Source organism: Anomaloglossus baeobatrachus, chromosome 6 (genome assembly GCF_048569485.1).
Source record: "Anomaloglossus baeobatrachus isolate aAnoBae1 chromosome 6, aAnoBae1.hap1, whole genome shotgun sequence".
Classification (NCBI taxonomy): domain Eukaryota; kingdom Metazoa; phylum Chordata; class Amphibia; order Anura; family Aromobatidae; genus Anomaloglossus; species Anomaloglossus baeobatrachus.
In genome coordinates, this window is record NC_134358.1 from 349,366,302 (window position 1) to 349,388,953 (window position 22,652).

Below are 22,652 nucleotides of genomic sequence, written 5' to 3' on the forward strand. Positions count from 1 at the left end.
TTGAAGATTAGAAACTGTTGGTTTGAAGTGATGAGACGAAAGTCAATAGATTAGCGTCTGATGGATGTAAATGGGTCTGAAAGAAACGAGAGAAAAAAGGGTTAAAGGACTGAGAAATTGAAGGAACTGTTACTTTCGTGGGCAAATCCTAATGATATGGGGTTGTTTCATAGCCAAAGGCATTGGATGCTTGATCAGGATCGATGGTGATCTATATGTGAGTATCCTACCTTGTATACTCGAGTACTATGGGTTTGCAAAGATCGATGTAGTGTTCCAGCAGGACAATGACCCAAAGCATACATTGAGATTGGCAAAGAAATGGTTCAATGACAATGAAGTAGAACTGCTGAATTAGCCCCCACAGTCTCCAGACCTCAACCCAATCGAATATTTGTGGATAGAGTTGAAGAAAAAGCTGTATACATATCCAAGTGAGTCAGTGATTATGCACAATCTGAACGTGCAGAAGATACCATATTTTTCGTTTTATAAGACACACCGGATTAAAAGACGCACCCCAAATTTAGAGATAAAAAAAATGGGGTCCGTCTTATAGTCAGGTGTTCTTACCGGAGGGGGCGGCAGGGTGGTGGAGCGGGGGTCACAGGAGGCAGAGGCTGTGCTGCCAGTGGCAGCAGGTCAGTGGTGGCGATGGCAGCTCAGTGGTGGCAGCGGCGGGTTAGAGGTGGCATTGGCAGCGGCGGGTCGGTGGTGGCAGCGGCGGTCGCAGGTCAGTGGTGGCAGCGGCGGGACATTTGTGGCAGCGGAAGCTGCGGTAGTTGTGTGGTGGAGCAGGCCGATGTGGCGAGTGTCCCAGCCTGTCCACGGTCCGGGCTTCAAAGAATTGGTGCCTGAAGCGGCGCGTGCGCAGACGGAGCTCTCATCCAAGAGCTCCATCTGAGCACGCGCTGACTCCCGGTGCCATCACTTGAAGCCGGGACTGCGGACAGACTAAGAAACTCGACGTACAGCCACCGCAGTCCACACAGCCACCCGCCCACCCACACAGAGAGGCAGCCAGCTGCTGGGACAGCGAGACAGCTGACCACCGGCACCGACAGGCACCCGGCCACCCGCATGCACTGACAGGCACCCTGCCAGCCGCACACAGAGCCGCACAGTCAGCCCTCCGCCAATTCACCTCCCGGTAAGCTACGGTATATTCGAATGTTAAGATGCACCCCTCATTTTCGTCCCAAATTTTTGGGAGGAAAAGGGCATCTTTTATTCCGAAAAATACGATAACTGGAATCAGATTTTAGTTGAAACATGCTTAAATCTGAGCATCCCCAGAAGGATTCAGCCAGTGTTGAAATGGCCAAAGGTGGATTTACAAAATACTAACAAAATAATAAAATTTCAAACTTTGATTTTTAGGCGCAAAATTGTAACAATGCAGTGAAATGACAAGAATCTGCATGACTAATCATATGCTGAATAGTTGCAAGTCAAATTTATATACTAGATAGTTAAGATGATTGTTTATAAAATGATGGTAGTCTCATGTTCAAAGCTGTAGTGGATGGTGAGAGACGGAGCCAGAAAAGCAAACGATCAAAACATTTGCTACTCGTTTGTGTATGACAGATAAAGAAGCCTCCACAGTCACCTGAACTCAAGCCATTTGAGATGGTTTGTGATGCGTTAGACCACAGATTGATGACAGAAAACTGTTTGCGAGCCTTCTTGTGCATCATCTTTTGTACAGGCTATCTTCTAGGATGACAGCCATGCTGACCAATTTGATACACTTTGCGGCATATGGTCTGTGCATTGACTGGCTGACCCCCATCCCTTTAACATCTGCAGCAATGCTGGCAGCACTCATACATCTATTTTGAAAAGACAACATCTGGATATGACACTGAGCAGGTGCAATCAACTTCTTTGGTCAACCATGGGGAGGTCTGTTCTGAGTGTAACTTGTCTTGTTAAAACGCTGTATGGTCTTGGCCATTGTGCTGCAACTCAGTCTCAGGATGATGGCAATCTTCTTACAGCTGAGGCCATCTTTATGTAGAGCAACAATTCTTTTTATAAGATCCTAAGAGAATTCTTTGCCATGAGATGCCATGTTGAATTTCCAGTGACCAGTATGAAAGAGTGTGTAAGTGATAACACCAAATTTAGCACACTTGCTCCCCATTCACATCTTAGACCTTGTAACACTGATGAGTTACATGACACCAGGAAGTAAAAATGGCTAATAGGGCACAATTTGGACATTTTCATTTAGGGGGTACTGACTTTGTTGCCAGTGGATTAGACATTAATGGCTGTGTGTTGAGCTATTTAGAGGGCACACCAAATTTACAATATTATACAAGATGTACACTGACTACTTAACATTGTATCAAAGTGTCATACTGTATCTTCAGTGTTGTCCCTTTAAAAATATATAATAAAATACTTCCAAAAATGTAAGGGGTGTATTCACTTTTGTGATAAACTGTGTATATATACAGTGCCTACAAGTAGTATTCAACCCCCTGCAGATTTAGCAGGTTTGATAAGATGCAAATAAGTTAGAGCCTGCAAACTTCAAACAAGAGCAGGATTTATTAACAGATGCATAAATCTTACAAACCAACAAGTTATGTTGCTTAGTTAAATTTTAATAAATTTTCAACATAAAAGTGTGGGTCAATTATTATTCAACCCCTAGGTTTAATATTTTGTGGAATAACCCTTGTTTGCAATTACAGCTAATAATCGTCTTTTATAAGACCTGATCAGGCTGGCACAGGTCTCTGGAGTTATCTTGGCCTATTATTTATTTAATATTTTTTGGTCACCATATTATTAAACCCATAACTTTTCCTTTTCCATAAACAGAGCTATTAGAAAGGTTGGTTTTTTTTGACAAATTGTGGATTACACTGGTGCCATTTTTAGTTACACGGTGCTTTTTTTTTTATCACTTTTTAATAATTTTTTTGTGCAAAGAGAAAAAACAAAATATTACAATTCTGGCATTGTGTTTTTCATTTTTTACAGCATCCTTCATGCATGATAAATAATGATATATTTTATAATATGTATCGAGTAGTGAAATATTCAGCACTATCTGTTACTCACACGAATATTAAGGTATTTTGGATATTTGTTACTCTTTGAATATTTTGCTATTCGCCTCATTAGTTTTGAGTCCTGATTTTCAGCCACTAAACATGTGTGGATTGCCTGCCAATCACATTAATTAATGCTGTAGCCATCTTTGCTATTTGCATTACTGTGATTGGCAGTGAAAAAAAAAAATGATGTGCGGTACCACACCTATTTGTGTGAAAACTATCGCAGATAAAGTAGACAGCTGGGGACTGATGTTCTTAGGCTGGGAAGGTCCATGGGTATTGGGCCCTCTTTAGCCTAAAAATAGCAGCCACCCCACAATTGGAGCATCCATTAGATGTGCCAATTATAGCACTTTTTCTGGCTCATCCTGATTACTCTCGTGCAGTGGAGTTGATGTCAGCTGTGCTGTGATTTGTCAAAAATCACAGCTGCCATTAAGCCCTGGATTGGTAATGGAGAAGTGTCTGAGACCCCCATTACCAGCCCTGTAAGTAAAAAGAAAAATAACATAAACACACAAAAATCCTTTATTTTAAATAAAAAAAACACCATTTTTCACCAGTTTATTAACCCCCAAAACACTCCCTGCAGATGCGACGTGATCCACATGACGTCCCACAATGATCCCGGCTCTGCTACATCTGAGGGCCACAGTGAGCGGTGACATTAGAACATGTGACCACTCACCGGGAGACACTGAGAGCAGCATGGGAGCTGCTAGACCTCAGATTAACTTAGTGCCGGACTGTCAGACTGCGCTGCCCCCGTGACATGCAGTCTGACAGGCCAACACTGAGATCACTTCTGACAGTTATCACGGTACTTTCTGTGTGAGCCACCAGATGTGAACTCAGTGCCGCACTGTCAGATTGCTACACTCACCCTCAACACAGTCCAACAGTCTGGCACTGAGTTCACCCGAGGTCACTTCTGACAGTTCACACTGAGGATACCGTTGAACTGCCAGAAGTGACCTCAGTGCCAGACTGCTGGATTCTGATTAGATTTCTGGTTACTTTAAAGGAGCCTTTAAGAGAGTCTTTAAGGTTCCTGGTGTTTCCAGCTATTGGTCATGATATTCTGAGTCATAACTAGAGATGAGTGAACATGTTTGGTAAAGGTTTGCCAATTTCAAATTTGCTAGGAGCCTTAGCTTGTTTGTTCGGGCTCAGCAACCCCAAAAACCTTTCCGAAAAGTTGATAATGTTCGTTTTTGCCCCCAAACACTGGCCACGTTTCCAAAAATGTTTTTTTTAAATAGCATTTTATGCTTTTGTATAGGATTGTGTTGCTGTCTGATGTGGAGATGTGTAAAATCAGTGGAACAGGTGGGGACTCTTGACCAGGAGAAGGTTTATGGCGCGCCATTTTTTTTTTTTTTACTTTATTTTTTTTAGTGTTGCTGCAGGCAATCACGGCACAGCTAACATCCACAAGGTTCATACAGAAGGGCTTCTGTGACTGGCTGCCTAAGTCACGTCCTTGTGCATATATATTGTGAACATGTTGCATCGGTGCCATTTTGTGAATGTGAAGTGCTGCCAGACAGTGAGCTTAATTAGGGATTTAATGCTAGGTAGTTGAAACAGATAGGAAAGCGATAGTTTCGAATAGGAACATGCAGTATAGGGAAAGGTGTGTGTGTGTGTGTGTGTGCCACAAATCGTCAGATTTCTTCATCAAAATTTAGATTGGTACTTGTAGTGCTAAAGAGTTGCCAGTGAAGCATGTAAATAAGTATTGCTAGATATTACTGCCTGCATGTATGCAAACAGGTTTATAGCTATTGCAAGTTAACCGTGAGTGGCCTACAAAGTTGCTAGGGAAGTATGTAAAAAGTGGTTCTTGACAATTTTAATTGTCTACTGAAAAATTATGCAAACACATTTATAGGTATTGCTAGTTAGCCATGTGTGGCCTAAAAAGTTGCAAGGGAAGTATTTAAAAAGTAGTTATTGCCAATTTTAAGTACCTGCTCAAAATTACGCAAACACATTTATAGGTATTGCTTGTTAGCCATGCCTGGCCTGCTGTACATTTTCTAGGCAACTAGCTAAAACGCTGTTCTTGGCAATTCTAATTGCTTGCTCAAAATTACACAGTGATTATACATTTATAGGTATTCTTATTAGTGCCTGCTGAAAACTTGCTATTAAACAAGCTAAAAAGGTCTTTTTGGCACTTTTTCCTTTTCTGCTCCAAATTATGCAGTGAATCACATTTGCAGTTAGTGGTACTTTTTAGTGCCTTCACAATATTGCCAACTCAGGCAGGAAACAATTAATTTTTTGTGTCAGGTGAATGACAAGTGTGGGCATAGGTTTGTGAAACATCTGTTTGAAAAGGGTACATCAACCATGAGTGGTAGATCATGACAAGGGTGTTGTGGAAGGGGGAATAGGCGGGGTGTTGGAGGTGTAGATGTGGGAAGTTCTGTTAGTCAAAGGTCTAGTGAGAAAATGCCGGCTCATCCTATCCCAAGAGAAATGAGAACAACTTCTGTTACTATACAGCTTACTCCACTAGATTTTTTTGGCAGCCGCACATCGCTGCAGCTTTAAAATGCGGCTGATAAACAGCAGGTGCTTGAATAGATGGCAAGCGCTGCATCAAGTGGCTTCTCCTCCTCTTCCTGCACCTCAACATCACACACAGTTCATTCCTCAGAGGTACCACCACTATTACACATGCTTCCACCCAAGTCACAAATCTCTAACCGGCAAACTGACTGTGGGGAAACCACACATGGGCAAGTCTCAAGAGCTGTTCACACATTGTATCCCATGGGCATCACAAGTCCATTCCAAAGATTCCCAGACTCTTGAGGAGGAAAACATCTGCACCGATGCCCAAAACCTTTTGTGAGTGGGATCCTGGGCCGGACAAAGCAGGGTCCCAGCAGGAACTCGACCCTCATCAACTGGTGGAGGTGATGATGATGAGACTCAGATACCTGAGGCGCATGCGTACTGTCCTGTGATGTCAGGTCAGGAAGAGGAGAAATGGAACAACATAGAGCCTGGTAATAAAGTTGTAGATCTCACTTGGTATGAATCCAGAAGGCACGTAGCTGTGTAGCTCAGCAGATGAGGAGGAAGAAGCCGAGGAGGTTACATTGGCAATTCCCACATGGAGTCTTCATTCATATGTGTATGCAAGGGCAGAAATGCTTGGTACAACTTGGTTGTACAGAAATTTCTAAGGCACTGCCTGGATGCGCTGATGCAGAATGCACAGTCGCTGTGGGCTCACTATTTAAAATGAACATGCCAGGCCATATCCTGTGTGTTGCATGGATCATACTTTCCTTCTGTGCAAAGACACTATGGGGAAAATGGGGAGGGGGGAGCAATTGATGCCACTGTCCTGCTATCTGTAGAAATGTTTTTAAATCTTTAGACTCCAAGATGGGGCCCCAAGATGTGTCTTGTCTGTACTTGCAGGAGTCTCTCATCCACCTCTATATTCTGTTAACCTTCTGTTAATAGCATAGGAGGCTATGCCAAAACAATGGTGCTGCACTCTAAAACATATTTTTGCAATCTTTTCAACCTCTCTATACTTGTTTTCTCTGCCTTACATTTCGTCTCCCATTATATCCAATGGGGTTCGAAAAGATTCGGATTCGGTTCGGCGAATGGTTCAGCGAATGTATCATATGTTTGGTTCGGCGAACCAAGCCTAGAGAGGTTCGCTCATTTCTTGTCATAACTATTTAAATGGATATTCACAAAATCAGAAAGTGGTCTAAAAATTTTGTAAATACATATTTTATTCATGAAGATAAATACAACTAATAATTAAATATTTCCCAGTGATGTCCCCTGGCTTATTATTTGATAAAGAGGCAAGACCATCAATGATAAAGGGGAGCTCAGAATATTAATTATGAATGTCAGCTTTGACCGCTAATTAATATCTATCTATTACAGGGGTGGGACCTCCGCCCCACGGGCCGTATTCGGCCCACGATTACTTTTTATGCGGCCTCTTGGCACATTCCCGATGACTGCACTACTTTGGCGGCAGCCACGGTCTTGTCGGCTGTCGGCCCTTTAAATCACAAAATGTGGTGTGCATAGCATTAGGCACTTAGCACACTGGCCTTTACCAGCGTGCTTACGATGTACTTTGTGGGCGGGGTAAGCGTGAGATGCGCTGTGCTCCTGTCGCACAGAAGAAGAGGAGCAGCAGCTTTACTGGTTTCCCTGCTGTACGTGCTATCTTACTCCTGCCTCCAAGCTGTGCATGCCTACCATGCTGTGTGAGTCCTGCTTCCATGCTGTGCATGCCTCACCGGGCTGTGTGAGTCTTGCTTCACTGCTGTACATATCTACCTATGCTGTGTGACTTATGCCTTACTGCTCTGCATGCCTCACAGGGTTGTGTGAGTCCTTCCCTGCTGTGCATGCATCCCCGTGCTGTGTGAGCCCTGCTTCCCTGCTGTGCATGCCTCCCTGTGCTGTGTGAGTCCTGCCTTCCCATACTGTGTGACTCCTGCCTCCCTGCTGTGCATGTCTCCCCAAGCTGTGTGACTCTTGCTTCCTTATGTGCATGCCTGCCTTTCAGTGCTGTTTGACTCCTGTCTCCCTGCTGTGCATGCCTCCCCATGCTGTGCGAGTTTTGCTTTAATGCTGTGCATGCCTCCTTGTGCTGTGTGAGTCCTGCCTCCCTGCTGTGCATGCCTCCTGGTGCTGTGTGATGCATGCCTCCCCGGGCTGTGTGACTCCTACCTCCCCAGTGCTGTGTGACTCCTGCCCCCCCCAGTGCTGTCTGTACCCTCCCAGTGCTGTCTGTGCCCCCCCCAGTGCTGTCTCTGTGCCCACCCCTTAGTGCTGTCTGTGTGCCCTCTAGTGCTGTCTGTGCCCCCCATGCTGTCCAAGCCCCAGCCCTTCCTGTGATGTATATATGCCCCCAGCCACTCATGTGATGTATATATGTCTCCAGTGTGACGACATGGACACCCAATGCCTAGCATGGGTTAAAGTTTCTTAAAATTCAGCCAGACGTATTGTTCTTCCCAGGGATTGGAGAAGCAGGAAGCTCATCTGCATATTTCCAGTGCATTCTGGGAAGAGGAGAAGAGTCGCCTTAAACTAATCGATTGCTGGGACTTGCCGGGTCTCGCTGTTTCAGGACATCGCAAAACCAGGGATTGGAGAAGCAGGAAGCTCATCTGCATATTTCCAGTGCATTCTGGGAAGAGGAGAAGAGTCGCCTTAAGCTAATCGATTGCTGGGACTTGCCGGGTCTCGCTGTTTCAGGACATCGCAAAACCAGGGATTGGAGAAGCAGGAAGCTCATCTGCATATTTCCAGTGCATTCTGGGAAGAGGAGAAGAGTCGCCTTAAGCTAATCGATTGCTGGGACTTGCCGGGTCTCGCTGTTTCAGGACATCGCAAAACCAGGGATTAGAGAACCAGGAATCTCATCTGCATATTTCCAGTGCATTCTGGGAAGAGGAGAAGAGTCGCCTTAAGCTACTCGATTGCTGGGACTTGCCGGGTCTCGCTGTTTCAGGACATCGCAAAACCAGGGATTAGAGAACCAGGAAGCTCATCTGCATATTTCCAGTGCATTCTGGGAAGAGGAGAAGAGTCGCCTTAAGCTAATCAATTGCTGGGACTTGCCGGGTCTCGCTGTTTCAGGACATCGCAAAACCGCTTTCCACCCATCATACACTGCATCAAGCAATATGGAAGAGAAGAAAATCTACATGGTCACCTGCAACACATGCCACATGTTTACGGATCTGCCGCACCAAGAATCCAACTTCAACTGTCAAAAATGCAAACTTGTTCCCTCTTAGAGGAAAAGGTGAAGGGACTGGAAGAAAGAATAGCTGAAGCTAATTAAAGAACATGAAGACTTCTTGGACGAAGCAGAAGCAACAATTCAGGATACGGAAAGTGAAAAAAGCTTCAGAACAGATACAGAGGCTGAAAAGTGGACACATGTGACCAAAAGAAGCCAGTGGATCAAGTGGTCGACACCACCCACACAGCTTAGCAACCAATATGGATCCCTCGTGCTGGAGAATGAAAATGGCACAGCTCAGGATGATACCGTCTCTACAAGAGAAGACACACTATCAACAAAAGAAGTTAATTTGTCAACAAAAGCAGAAAGAAAAGACACTCAAAAATACTCAGGATCAACAAGCAGTGCGTCCAGAAAGAAAAGAAGAGTGGTAGTTTTGGGCGACTCACTACTAAGAGGCACGGAGGCACTGCAGGCCGGACATAACAGCACGAGAAGTATGCTGCCTCCCAGGAGCAAAAATAAAGGATGTGGCCAACAGGATACCAAATATCCTCGGATCCAAGGACGACTACCCATTCCTATTGATACATGTAGGCACAAATGACATGGCAAGGAATGACCTACCAACTATTTGCGAAGACTTTGAAATTCTGGGAAAGAAAATAAAGGAATGGAACGTACAGGTTGTTTTTTCATTATTCCTCCCAGTCGATGGTAATGGCGTAAGAAGATGGAATAGGATACTAGAGGTGAACAACTGGCTCCGACGATGGTGCAGGCAGCAAGGATTTGGATTCTTGGACCATGGAGTGAATTACCTCTATGATGGACTTCTCGCAAGAGACGGGATACACCTCACAAAACCTGGGAAACACACATTCGCCAGACGGCTTGCCACACTCATCAGGAGAGCTTTAAACTAGAAGAAGAGGGGATGGGAGAAAATACAGCAGACAAGAACATGCAGCAGAAGGACAAACTAATCAAGGATACTAGATGCTGTAAAGAGGACCCAAGACAGGTTACTCAGAAGGAAGCTAAGAAAAGGGGAGCAAAACTTCTTTCCTGCATGCTGACCAATGCAAGAAGCCTGACCAATAAGATGGAGGAACTGGAGCTGGTAATGTATGAGGAAAAATACAACATAGTAGGAATAACTGAGACATGGTTAGATGACACTTATGACTGGGCAGCTAACCTGAAAGGATATGAATTGTTTAGGAGGGATCGTAAAAACAGGAAAGGGGGTGGAGTCTGTCTATATATAAAGTCCAGTTTAAAGCCCAGACTAAGAGAAGATATACAATAGGGAAATGAAGCAGTGGAGTCTCTATGGGTGGAGATACAAGGAGGGAAAACTAATAATAAAATCCTCATAGGGGTTTGTTATAAGCCACCAAATATAACAGAAACCACTGAAAATGTTTTATTGAAACAAATAGACAAAGCAGCAAATCACAAATGAGGTGATTATTATGGGGGATTTCAACTACCCCGATATAGACTGGGAAACTGAAACCTGCGTATCTCAGAAAAAAAACCGTTTTCTGTCAGTAATCAAGGATAATTATCTGTCCCAACTTGTGCCGGGCCCAACTAGAGGGACAGCCCTTCTGGACTTAATTTTAAGCAACAAGCCAGATAGAATAACAGACGTACAAGTGGATGGGCACCTAGGGAATAGTGACCACAATATAATACAATTCCACTTGTCCTTCAGTAAGGTGCCTTGGAGGGGGGTTACAAAAACGCTGAATTTCAGGAAAGCAAAGTTTGATCAGCTTAGAGAAGACCTTCGCCGAATTGATTGGGACAATGTCCTCAAAACTAGGAGCACAGAAAATAAATGGGAAATTTTTAAATCCGTATTAAACACCCACTGTGACCGAGCTATACCGTTCGGAAATAAAAGGCCTAGGAACAGGAGAAAACCAATGTGGCTAAATAAGGATGTAAAAGGGGCAATAAATAATAAGAACAAGGAATTTAAGAAGCTAAAACAAGATGGAAGCGAAGAAGCATGAAAAAGATATAGAGAAAAAAATAAAATGTGTAAAAAACAAATACATATAGCAAAAGTAGAAACTGAGAGACACTTTGCTAAGGAAAGCCAAACAAATCCCAAACTATTCTTTAATTATATAAACAGCAAAAAGATTAAAATTGATGGTGTCGGCTCTTTAAAGAACAATGAGGGTAAAATCATAGAGAGCGATGTGGGAAAAGCAAATGTTTTAAATGATTTTTTCTCAACTGTGTTCACACAGGAAAAGCATATGCCGGGGAAATGCAGAGTGATCATGTAAATGCCCCATTAAGTATGACCTGCCTAACCCAGGAAGAAGTGCATAACCGACTTAGTAACATTAAAATTGACAAATCACCAGGCCCTGATGGCATTCACGTATTAAGGGAGTTAAGTAATGTGCTAGACAGGCCTCTATTCCTTATATTTAAAGACTCTATAGAAACTGGGTCTGTTCCACTGGATTGGCGGCAAGCAAATCTGGTACCAATATTCAAAAAGGGACCTAAAAGGGAACCTGGAAACTATAGGCCGGTAAGCTTAACATCTGTTGTGGGTATAATGTTTAAAGGGTTTTTAAGGGATACTATTATGGAATGTCTCAATGTTAATAAATGTTTAACTCCATATCAGCATGGATTTATGAAGGATCGCTCCTGTCAAACTAACCTGATCAGCTTCTATGAGGATGTAAGCTCTCACATAGACCGAGGAGAATCATTGGATGTCATTTATCTTGACTTTAGTAAAGCATTTGACACTGTCCCACATAAAAGATTGATAAGTAAAATGAGAAAGCTTGGGCTCGGGGAAAATGTGTGTAGATGGGTAGGTAGCTGGCTTAGTGATCGAAAACAAAGAGTGGTTATTAATGGTGCATTCTCAGATTGGGCCAGGGTTACTAGTGGGGTACCACAGGGGTCTGTACTGGGACCTCTACTTTTTAATATATTTATTAATGATCTGGTGGATGGCTTACAGAGGAAAATATCAGTATTTGCAGATGATACAAAACTATGTAACGTAGTTAACACAAAGGAGGACAGCTTGCAACTACAGATGGATGTGAGTAAATTGGAGAATTGGGCTGAAAAATGGCAAATGAGGTTTAACACTGATAAATGTAAGGTTATGCACATGGGAAGGAGAAACAGATGCTACGATTACTTACTAAATGGGAAACTGCTGGGGAAATCAGACATGGAAAAAGACTTAGGCATCTTAGTCAATAAGAAGCTAAATTGGAGTGCCCAGTGTCAGGCAGCTGCCACCAAAGCAAATAGGGTCATGGGATGTATCAGAAGAGGTCTGGGGGCACGAGATGAAAACATCATTCTCCCTCTGTACAAATCACTCGTCAGACCACACTTGGAGTATTGTGTGCAATTTTGGGCGCCGATGCTCAAGAAAGACATTACTGAACTTGAAAGGGTTCAGAGGCGGGCAACTAAAATAATAAGTGGAGTGGGTGCATTACAATACCCAGAAACATTATCAAAATTAGGTCTATTTACTCTAGAAAAGAGAAGACTTAGGGGAGACCTAATAAATATGTACAAGTATATCAGAGGGCAGTACAGAGATCTCTCCCATGATCTGTTTTTACCAAGGACTGTGACAAGAACAAGGGGGCATTCTCTTCGATTGGAGGAAAGAAAATTTCTACATCAGCATAGAAGAGGGTTCTTCACGGTAAGAGCAGTGAGGCTCTGGAACTCTCTTCCTGGGGAAGTGGTGATGGCCAACTCAATGAATGAGTTTAAGAGAGGAATGGATGCTTTTTTTGAAAGCAACAGTATAGAAGGTTATGAATAACATAATATTACAGGTAGATAGTGGACCTAGATTAGGAGTCGGGAAAGAATATTTTTCCCTATGAAGAAAATTGGCTCCTACTCTGTGGGTTTTACTTTCCCCTGGTTCAACACTGCAGAACAGCTGCACTAAAAATAGGCTGAACTAGATGGACATAATGTCTTCCTTACGCCTTACAAACTATGTTACTATGTAACTCATGTTTTGCTAAACTATTGTTTCTCCAGACCTTTCCGAGCAATCATCGTAATATAGTTGTGTATTGCTAATCTAATGTAAATTACCTTAGTGGCCATTGTCTAGTCTGTGACTTGCAGACTTCATGTAGATATCCTCAGTCTTTCTATCCACATCATTTAAATGAACATTATCCATGCAGCTTGAAATTCATCCAATAAGAGAAGCAATCTTGGACAACCAATGCGATAAGGGCACAGTGTATCCAAAGGGAAGGCTATGGCTATAATAAGGGACTTCTTTAAGTCACCAGTTGTTGATGGTTTTTGCATGATCCAGTCTAAGCTCTTAGGAGCTGGCTAGAGGATCAGAACCAGGATACCTTGTGGACTCGGTCTAGGGACTTTGGCTCCGACTAGAGGAACACTTGGCTACATGACTTCAAACCAGAGACTACTTAAGGAGGAAACCCAGGTTGGGACAATCCAGTCACCTGGTACAGACTTTGCAGACCTCAGCCAGCTTCCTAAATCTGGCGTTATTCCTTTCTCAGTGGGTGCCCGCCGAAAGCGGGGTGCTGCTGGATTGGAGTAAATAGCCCTGGAACCTCTGAGGCATGGACATTCTAAATCCCTGGTGAGCCAGCGGAAGGGTGAGACTCTGTTGCCTGTTACATGTGTGTGTTTTGCTGGTTATGTGTTATGTGCCGTTAATATTTTGGGGATCCAATAAAGTCTTAATATTGTGATTCCCTCACCCTGTGTTGTCTGAGTAGTGTTCCGCCCACGGTTAAGGAGGTCGGGCGTTCAGTTGGGATGAGCCCTGAGCCACGCTGTCTTTCTTTTTTTTTAAAATTCTTTATTTTTAAGTGAAAACCTTCAACATAACATAATACAGTTCTTAAGACCAATCAGGCCAATTTGCGTTACAATACATACATCATTGACAAGATGCCAAACGGGAAATATATATTTGTCTCTTGCTGGATAACGTTCCTTCATATATCTCCTCCCGGGGTTCCTGATAAGTCTAGGTTCCACCACACTTTTTCTTTAATACAGATTCACATTAAAACAGATAACGAAGGTGACTCACAAATACATGTGAAACAAGAAAGATAGAAAGGCTAGAGAAAAAGAGAAGTTATTAGGCAATCAGAGTGTGAGAAGAATAGAAAAGTAGGAAGAAAGATGGGAGGAGAAGAGAGGTAGGGAAGAGGTGGGGGTAGGGAGGGGAATTCAGCTAAGCTCACCAGCAACTCGTGTAGCGACGCTCCAGCGATCCCTGCCAGGTCAGGTTGCTGGTGGGATCGCTGGAGCGTCGCAGTGTGACATCTCACCAGCAACCTCCTAGCAACTTACCAGCGATCCCTATCGTTGTTGGGATCGCTGGTAAGTTGCTTAATGTGACTGGACCTTAAGTCCATCTAGTTCAACCCGTAGCCTAAAATGTTGATCCAGAGGAAGGCAAAAAACCCCCAATGTGGCAAACAAGTTCCAATGGGGAAAAAATTTCCTTCCTGACTCCACATTGGCTCGTACATGTCTGAGGAAGGGTTATAGCATCAGGATGAAGATTAGCGGAGACAACGGGCATCCTTGCCGGGTTCCGTTAGATATTTTAAATGGGTCGGACAGAATCCCATTTACCTGGACTCTTGCCGAGGGTACAGAGTATAAAGACATGATCCAATTCATCATGCCGCATCCCAACCCAAGACAACTGAGCGTGGCTTCCATAGAGGTCCAGTCTACTCTGTCGAAAGCCTTTTCAGCATCTGTTGACAGAAGCATAGATGGTAGACCCCCCATTTTAGCTTTATGTATCAGATTAATGGCCTTAACAGTATTATCCCATGCCTCATGGCCCGCCATGAAGCCCGCTTGCTCTGGATGAATTATTGAAGAAAGAAAAGGAGCCAACCTGTTCGCTAAGATCTTGGCAAATAATTTTGTGTCCACATTCAGCAGGGATATCGGGCGATAACTGGCGCATTGTGTTGGATCTTTCCCTATTTTTGGTAATACCGTAATATGTGCTCTCAACGAATCTGCATTGGGGGTTGAGCCCTCCGAGGCCCTGGAATTAAATGCTGACAGGAGGTGTGGGGATATTATCCCTGTAAATTTTTTATAGTAAATCAGGAGAAGGCCATCCAGCCCTGGAGCTTTTCCCGGTTTTGATGACATAATTGCGTCCACCAGTTCTTGCTTTGAGATTGGAGTTTCCAACACAGCTATGTCAGAATCTTCCAACCTCGGCATTTTTGCTTCTCTGAGGTACTCTGAAATTTTTCTTTCAAAAGATGATTTTGACTTCGCAGGCTCATTTGTCTCTAGATTATATAAGGACTCATAGAATTTTTGGAACGCCTCCGCTATTTCTACCGAAGAGTGTAATATTGAACCCTGGGGATGTGATGGGGATATTTTTGATATAAAGGTTGTCGCCTGTTGTTGTCTGAGTGCTCTTGCTAAAGTCCTGCTGCACTTGTTCCCGTATTCATAGAAGTGTCTACGGCATCTATTAAGGACCCCCTTTGCCTTGTTTTTAAGTAATTTCTGCAATTCATCCCGAACTTTAAATAAGGATCCCCCCAACTCTGCTGAGGGCATTTGCTTATGTTGTGTCTCTAAATTCCTCAGCTGTGTGAGTAACCTGTTAACCTCCAATTCCCTTTCCCTCTTTCTCCTGGCCCCTTGCTTTATGAGCACCCCCCTAATGACGCACTTGTGAGCCTCCCAAACCGTTGTTGGTGAAGTGTCCCCACCCGCATTCATTGTAAAGTATTCTGTCAAAGAATTCTGTACCATCTGGAGGCTTTCCGGGTCCTCCAGCAAGGAAGTGTTCAGCTTCCACTGCCACTGCTGTGGAATCGGGGACTGCAAAAAGACCGACACTGTGCAGAGTGCGTGGTCAGAGAAGGTTATGTTGTCTATCTGGGCTTTAGAGATCCTTTCAAGGTCTTTATGTTTCACAAAAAAGTAATCCAGTCTGGAGTACACTCCATGTGCATTTGAATAGAAAGAGTAGTCTTTATCGGACGGGTGCAGAAGTCTCCATGTATCCACAAGCTGCTGTTCATGTAACATGCACTGCAGCCTGCGGAGAGCTGATGTAGGATGTGCCAAAGTGCCTGTCGAAGTGTCCTGCGCTGGGTTTAGAGCAATATTGAGGTCCCCCCCTAGTATGAGTGTCCCCTTCACGAAGTCCTCCATTGATTCCAGAAATCCCGCCAGGGTGTCAATCTGCCCTATATTGGGAAGGTATATGGATACCAGAGTGTAAATATGCCTGGCGATCCTGCCCTTCACCATTAATAGTCTACCCATGTCATCACTGCGAGAGTCCATGAACTCCTAGGGAATTACGCGAGCGATGAGGATGCTAGTTCCTCAGGACTTCGGGTCTGGTGAGAAGCTATGGTATGCCTCAGGGAACCAGCGTGATGTTAGTTTGAATGGTTTATGTTTGCATAAATGCGTTTCTTGCAGAAAGGCGACTTGGACCCCATTTTTTTATTAACGAGTTTGCCAGGATAGACCTCTTACCCGGGCTATGTAGTCCTTTTACATTTAGTGTCCCATATTTCACTTCCGAGAAACCCTGATCTGTGCATAGTTATGTCAAGAACTGTGGTGTACCCCCTGCGGGAGAGGACGGGATATGAGAGAGTGGGATAGGGGATGGAAGGGAAGAGGGGGTCAGAAAAGTCAGGAAGGAGAGAGAAGGGTTCAGACCCTACAGAGAGAAAAAACGCAGAAGAAAGAAAGAAACCAAGAAGGAGAAAAGGATAATGAGTTAGAGAAAGAGTACGTTAAGAGTTAGACAAAATATAATTATAGACCGTACCAGCTGGCCTAAAAGAACGACCAGTACAATTATACACTCTAAAACTATACAGTCTCACTGAAACTTTCGGAGACCTGGTGCCCTCCTATCGGGAGAACCACCCTTGGGGTGCGTGGAAGACCAAGGGCAGAAGCTGAACAGGCTCTAGGCAAAAATGACATTGCTATATTAAACTGCCAACCCACATCTCACCCCCCCATACTGGGACAGGGCGGTGAGAGGCACAAAACTTAGATGACTACCAAAATTGCCAGACTATCCTCAAAACTTAACAATTATAACTTCCTTATAACCCACACGGAGAGGAGGGGGAGAGAGAGAAAAAAAAAAAAGAGAGAAAAGTATGAATACTTCAGGACATTTCGCAAGACCTTAATACAATATTATGATGACCACACCAGGCCTAAAAATATGGCCTATCTCCTGCTCCTCCCACCATGAGATAAAAAACCATAATCAAACCCGAGTCATCAATCTGGCTCCTCCTGGGAACAATCCCCGATCGGCATGAAGTCCCTGGAACTTTTCTGATATCTCGCAGGCAGACGTCTACTTCCTCTTTTTCTTTGGGGTAGCCCGGCAGATCTGTCCATCAGTAGCCAGTTAGGAATTTCCACCACAGGCGTATCAAGAAATTGGAAGAGACTTTCCACTTCCTCCGGACGCTTCAGCAGGAATTGGTCCCCTTTGTGGCGAACTATTAGGTGAAATGGATGTCCCCATCTGTAGGATGCTCCTTTCTCTTTGATCTTTTGCAAAATTGGCATAAGTTGGCGTCTCATGTACAGGGTTCTGGATGATATGTCAGGAAAGAGCTTGACTTCAGACCCTTCATATGAGACAGTTCCATAGGTCCATGCATTTCTCAGTATGGCTTCTTTATCGGTGTAGTAATGTAGTCTGCACAGAACATCTCTTGGTTGGGCAGTATCCCCCGGGCCTTGGCGGTACACTGTGTGGACTCTATCAATCACATAGGTGGTATCTTCAGCAGCCCCCATCACCTTGTTGAATATTAGAGTTACACACTTGGGCAGGACATTGGCTGTTATCACTTCTGGAATGCCTTTTAATCGGATATTATTCCGCCTCCCCCTATTCTCTTGATCATCTAATAGAATGGCAACATTTTGCAGGTGTGTTCTGGAATTGGAGAGATCTTGCTCCAGTGTGTTAACTCTTTCAAATAATGTAAATACGTCTTTTTCCATTGCTGTGGTGCGTTTATCCAGAGCGTCAATGTCCCCTTTCACAATAGACAGGGCCCTCTCATGCGCCACCTCCATTTTGGTCACTAGTATGTCTAGATCATTTTTGGTAGGGATTGCTGACAGTAATTGCAATATGCGATCTGTTTCTGCAGTGAGCCCGCCAGGGTTAACTATATGTGTGATCTGGCCTCCAATTTGCTTCCCCTGATTGTTTGGGGATGAGTTTTCCTGGGAACTTGATATCCCTTGTAATGACTGAGAGTTCATGCTGTCTGTGCTTACAGGGTTAATTCTCTCAGCACCCGCGCTCTGCATCAGCCTGACCTCCTGATCTCTGCTGTGAGGTTGGAATTCCCCCTCCTCCCTCCTCCTGTATATGTCTCACAGCGGGCTCTCCTCCTGTATTCCCCTGCACCGCTGGTGTCTGGAAAGCACGTGGAGAGCTTGATCCTGTCAGCACTGCACTGACCCCACTCTGTACCTCTGTGATGTGAGTCTACCCGCCGCTTCCACACCGCTTCCTCTGCTAATGCCTCCTGCTGCCGGCGTCTGCCTTGTGGTCGCGGGCGCCATGACAGGAGCAGGCCTGGGACCCAGGGACAGCTTCCCACTTCTGAAAAAGCGATCCACCGCTGTGCTGCTGCTCCTCAGCGCTGGTGGTCTGCTTGGTGTGCCTGTGCCTTTCTTTCCAGGCATGTTTGGAGGTGCCTGATGGGTTGTAATTTGTAATCTGCCACCTCAGCCTGCGGAGCTCATAGAGAAAGCGTCTGCCTGCCATCAAGCTCAAGCCATGCCCCCCCACACTGTCTTTCTAAAGGCAGCTGGGCCAGCGGACAAGAGCACCCACTGAGCCCTGAGTCTCCACATCCAGCATCTCCTTTTAATTTATGCACCACAGCGTCCTCTGTGATGTGTATGCCCCGGCATCTCCAGTGATGTATATGTCCCCAGCCCCTCCTGTGATATATGTGCCTCCAGCGTCTCCTATGTGATGTATATGATTTACCAATCTGTTAACTGCACTCCAGACTGAGACAAACCTGGAAAAGCAGTTGTGAGAAGCAACATGATCAACATCACAGCCGCACCAAAGCAAAGCAGCTCCAGCCACCACAGTTGAGGTATAGGGGTGAGTTAAATTGTTTGACCAAATATATTAGGGTAATTTTCAAGCTGTTCATTTTTTGCGCCCCCGAAGGTTGGTAGAAATTTCCAAATGGCCCCCAGCAGAAAAAAGGTTCCCCACCCTTGACCTATTAAATCAGAAAACCATTTTTCTGCCGGGGGCCATTTGGAAATTTCTACCACCAACCTTCGGGGGCCGCAAAAAATTAATATATCACAGGAGGGGCTGGGGACATATATACATCACAGGAGGGACTGGGGGGATCATATACTGTGTGTGTGTGTGTGTGTGTGTGTGTGTATACAGTTAGGTCCAGAAATATTTGGACAGTGACACAATTTTCACGAGTTGGGCTCTGCATGCCACCACATTGGATTTGAAATGAAACCTCTACAACAGAATTCAAGTGCAGATTGTAACGTTTAATTTGAAGGTTTGAACAAAAATATCTGATAGAAATTGTAGGAATTGTACACATTTCTTTACAAACACTCCACATTTTAGGAGGTCAAAAGTAATTGGACAAATAAATCAAACCCAAAAAAAATATTTTTATTTTCAATATTTTGTTGCGAATCCTTTGGAGGCAATCACTGCCTTAAGTCTGGAACCCATGGACATCACCAAACGCTGGGTTTCCTCCTTCTTAATGCTTTGTCAGGCCTTTACAGCCGCAGCCTTTAGGTCTTGCTTGTTTGTGGGTCTTTCCGTCTTAAGTCTGGATTTCAGCAAGTGAAATGCATGCTCAATTGGGTTAAGATCTGGTGATTGACTTGGCCATTGCAGAATGTTCCACTTTTTTGCACTCATGAACTCCTGGGTAGCTTTGGCTGTATGCTTGGGGTCATTGTCCATCTGTACTATGAAGCGCCGTCCGATCAACTTTGCGGCATTTGGCTGAATCTGGGCTGAAAGTATATCCCGGTACACTTCAGAATTCATCCGGCTACTCTTGTCTGCTGTTATGTCATCAATAAACACAAGTGACCCAGTGCCATTGAAAGCCATGCATGCCCATGCCATCACGTTGCCTCCACCATGTTTTACAGAGGATGTGGTGTGCCTTGGATCATGTGCCGTTCCCTTTCTTCTCCAAACTTTTTTCTTCCCATCATTCTGGTACAGGTTGATCTTGGTCTCATCTGTCCATAGAATACTTTTTCAGAACTGAGCTGGCTTCATGAGGTGTTTTTCAGCAAATTTAACTCTGGCCTGTCTATTTTTGGAATTGATGAATGGTTTGCATCTAGATGTGAACCCTTTGTATTTACTTTCATGGAGTCTTCTCTTTACTGTTGACTTAGAGACAGATACACCTACTTCACTGAGAGTGTTCTGGACTTCAGTTGATGTTGTAAACGGGTTCTTCTTCACCAAAGAAAGTATGCGGCGATCATCCACCACTGTTGTCATCCGTGGACGCCCAGGCCTTTTTGAGTTCCCAAGCTCACCAGTCAATTCCTTTTTTCTCAGAATGTACCCGACTGTTGATTTTGCTACTCCAAGCATGTCTGCTATCTCTCTGATGGATTTTTTCTTTTTTTTCAGCCTCAGGATGTTCTGCTTCACCTCAATTGAGAGTTCCTTAGACCGCATGTTGTCTGGTCACAGCAACAGCTTCCAAATGCAAAACCACACACCTGTAATCAACCCCAGACCTTTTAACTACTTCATTGATTACAGGTTAACGAGGGAGACGCCTTCAGAGTTAATTGCAGCCCTTAGAGTCCCTTGTCCAATTACTTTTGGTCCCTTGAAAAAGAGGAGGCTATGCATTACAGAGCTATGATTCCTAAACCCTTTCTCCAATTTGGATGTGAAAACTCTCATATTGCAGCTGGGAGTGTGCACTTTCAGCCCATATTATATATATAATTGTATTTCTGAACATGTTTTTGTAAACAGCTAAAATAAAACTTGTGTCACTGTCCAAATATTTCTGGACCTAACTGTATGTGTGTATATATATATATATATATATATATATATATATATTCATACATACACACATACATCACAGGAGGGGCTGGGATCATATACACATCACATGGGGTTCTGATCATATACACATCACAGGAGGGGCTGAGGCTTGGACATCACTGGAGTGGCACGGACAGTACTGCTGGTGGCATGGCAGCACTAGAGGGGCGCAAACAGGACTGGGGGACATGGACAGGACTGAGGGAACACAGACATCAGCATTGGGGCACAGACAGCATTGGGGGGGCACAGCACTGGGTTGGTGACACACAGCACCGGGTTGGCGACACACTGGTGGGCGTACACAGTACTATGGGGTACATAGCACTGGTTGGAGGGCTCACAGCAGCTTGAGACAGGAGGTTTACAGCACTGGAATGCAGGAGGCTCACAGCAGCGGGAGGCAGGAGGCTCGCAGCAGTGTGAGGCAGGAGGCTTTCAGCAGCAGGAGGCTCACCGCAGCAGGAGGCAGATACAGCAGGAAGACAGGAGGCTCACAGCAGTGGGAGGCAGGTACAGCAGGAGGCTCACAGCACCAGGAGGCAGGTACTACAGGGCGGCAGGAGGCTTACAGCAGTGGGAGTCAGGTACAACAGGAGGCTCTCAACAGTGGGAGGCAGAAGAATCACAGCAGCGGGAGGCAAGTACAGCAGGAGCCTCACAACAGTGGGAGGCAGGTACACCAGGAAGGCAGAAGGCTCACAGCAGTGGGAGGCAGGTACAGCAGAGAGGCAGGAGACTCACAGCAAGGGAAGCAGGTACAGCAAGGAGGCAGGAGGCCCACAGTAGTGGGAGGCAGGTACATCAGGGAGGCAAGAGGCTCAGCAGTGGAAGGCGGGTACATCAGGGAGGCAGGAGGCTCACAGCACTGGGACTCAGGTACAGCAGGAGGCTCCCTGCACCAGGAGGCAAGTACAGCAGGGAGGCAGAAGGTTCAAACAGTGGGAGGCAAGTACAGCAGGGAGGCAGGAGGCTCACAGCAGTGGGAGGCAAGTACAGCAGGGAGTCAGGAGGCTCACAGCAGCAAGAAGCAGTTACAGCTGGCAGGCAGGAGGCTCACAGCAGTGGAAGGCAATAACAGCAGGTCGGCAGGAGGCTCACAGCAGTGGGAGGCAGGTACAGCAGACAGGAAAGAGGCTCAAAGCATCAGGAGGCAGGTACAGCAGGAAGGCAGGAGGCTCACAGTAGTGGGAGGCAGGTACAGCAGGGAGGCTCACAAACGTGAGAGGCAGGTAGAGTAGGGAGGCAAGAGGCTCACAGCTGCAGGAGGCAGGTACAGCAGGGAGGCAGGAGGCTCACCGCAATGGGAAGCTGGTACAGCAGGGAGGCTAACAACAGCTGGAGGCGGGAGGCCAGGTACAGTATGGAAACCAGTAAACCTGCTGCTGCTTCTCTTCTTCTGTGGGAAGGGAGCACAGCACTTCTTGCTCTTACCCCACCCACAAAGTCTGTTCCAGCGTGCTGAGGACATAATTGTGTGCTCACCACACATTGTGATTTAAAGGGACGGCAGCCGGCTACCTCGGCTGCGGCCAATTACTGCGGTCCCCAAGAATAGGCCTAGGGGCTGCATAAAAAGTAATTGCGGGCCGCAGGTTCCCAACCCCTGCCTTAATGTTTTCTC

At 45.1% G+C, this 22,652-nt stretch overlaps 1 protein-coding gene across 10 annotated transcripts in view; it reads left to right on the plus strand.

The window, feature by feature from the left end:
• Positions 1 to 22,652, plus strand: part of RECK (reversion inducing cysteine rich protein with kazal motifs) — a 1,668,523-nt gene that overhangs the window by 1,122,027 nt on the left and 523,844 nt on the right. The window lies entirely within an intron of this gene.